Raw genomic sequence first — 2040 nt, forward strand, 5'->3', positions numbered from 1 at the left:
CTTGTTTGATATACTGTGTACATTTAATATTTTTTTAAAAAATCCAACATTACCTCATGACAATAAGACCATTAGTTTAGATGTTAATGTTTAAAAAAAAAATTAAGCATGCTCTAAAACAAGTAGAAGCCTTCATTATGCACCCTAGTATATAACTGCCCTGGGCACCCTTGCCTTCAGTTCAGAGTACATAATTCACATTGCAGTTTATTATCAGCTGCTAGAGGCCACAATGGGGACCATTGCTTAATTATATCCCGCTTTTCCTTTCTAGTCCCATTACTTGTAATTTAAGTTGCTGCAGTTTGTTGTCCCTTTTACCATTTAACCTACACTAGTGGAAATGAAACTAGATCAGTGGTTCATTTCTTAAAATGCAGTTAAGCTGAGTAACTTGTCTTTTGCCATAAAATATAAATGCTAATTAGAAACATGATTACACTATGGGGCTAATTAGCCATTCAAGAAGATATGTAAGTGCATAATTTGTTGTATTTTATCTGAAATATTGTAGTCCTACTTACTGTTTGCTCTCTAGCGTCTGCTTCCCTAAAAATAGAAGGCCCAGTTCTCATTTACATTCTAGACTCTGATTTCTTAACTATGTAGGGCCAGGTTTTTATGGGGCTAATTAGCTATAGAAATGTAAAGCCATAGTCAAAATTGTGGACTATGCAAAGTAAGTTAATTAAAATCAAAATAGTGGTGAAAGCCTAATATTGCAGGATCCGCAATTTCTGCAATATCACAAATTAAATAGGCCCTTAATTATAAATAACGTAAATAATAACTATAATCCTTGATTTGGTAAAAATTAGGTTCCAAGCAGCCAACTCTGCTTTTTAAAATTTGTAATTATTATTTTCACTGTTTTGGGGCTCAGGGTGCAAAATCTAATATTTGTTATGTCGTGATTTTGAATTTTTTGCCTGGAGAAGCTGTTGACTGTTATGAGCCAAGGAGCAAAACCATGAGGAATCCTTGTGTAAGATGCAGGGGCTATTAAATATAATGTAAATTCACACATTTTTCACTATTTTCATAATTTGCTCGGTGCATCTACATAACTCGTAAACGAAGGCGAAAACTCGTCTCTGTCCATGTAAGGAGAGCATCCTCAGAGGTCACTGGGAGTTCTGGAGATCAGGGAGATTAGAATATGAGAACTGAGATCCATCGTATATGGATCAGTGAGCAGAATTTAGCCCTAGTACAAGTGGAATTGCAATAAGTACAGTAATTTACAAAAGGAAGAGTTAACAGGCTGTAAAAATGCTGTCTTATTTTTGTTGACTGGGCATATAGTGGTACAGTACAAACATCCGTACTTAATTTCCAGCTCAGTAATGTCAGGGTGAAAGTACTGTACTGATTCACTGGAATCGTAACTCTGCACATCTTAACTCTTGGGTTACTAATGTTTTTTTGTTTGTTTTTGTTTTACCTTTATACTCTAGGATTCTTGAAAGGTAATATTCTCTCTCATTACTACGACCTTAGCTGAATTTAAGAATTTTTTGAATATTTATATTTTGTATGTATGTGTAAAATACACACACGCATGCAGGTATATTTTGACAGAAATGCAGCCACCATTAAAGTAGAACATGGCAACTGTCAATAATACATATCAGTGCACATAAGGTAGGAAGTGAATAATCTATTCAATTTTAGAAGGGGTATTTTTATTCTACAGAAAGTAGAAAATAATTAGAGAAAAATCACCAGAATGCTGGTCTATATAGTGGCAAAACAGTTCCATAAAAGCCTAATACCATAAATGGCTAAGACTTCAGATTTTACTTGAGTTTTAATATCAGAGAGGCAGCTTGGTCTAGTGGCTAAGGCACTAAGCCAGGAGTTAGAAGATGTGGGGTCTATTCCTGGCTCTGCTGTGTGACTTTAAGCAAGTAACTCCTTCTCTTGGTGAAATCCTTGTTTCATTGAAGTCCATGGGAGTTTTGCCACAAATCCGCGGATTCTGCTTCTTTCCCCACCTTTGTCTGTCTTGTTATCTTAGATTGAGGCCTTCTGGGGCAG

This window comes from Mauremys reevesii, linkage group 3 (assembly GCF_016161935.1).
Source record: "Mauremys reevesii isolate NIE-2019 linkage group 3, ASM1616193v1, whole genome shotgun sequence".
Lineage (NCBI taxonomy): Eukaryota > Metazoa > Chordata > Testudines > Geoemydidae > Mauremys > Mauremys reevesii.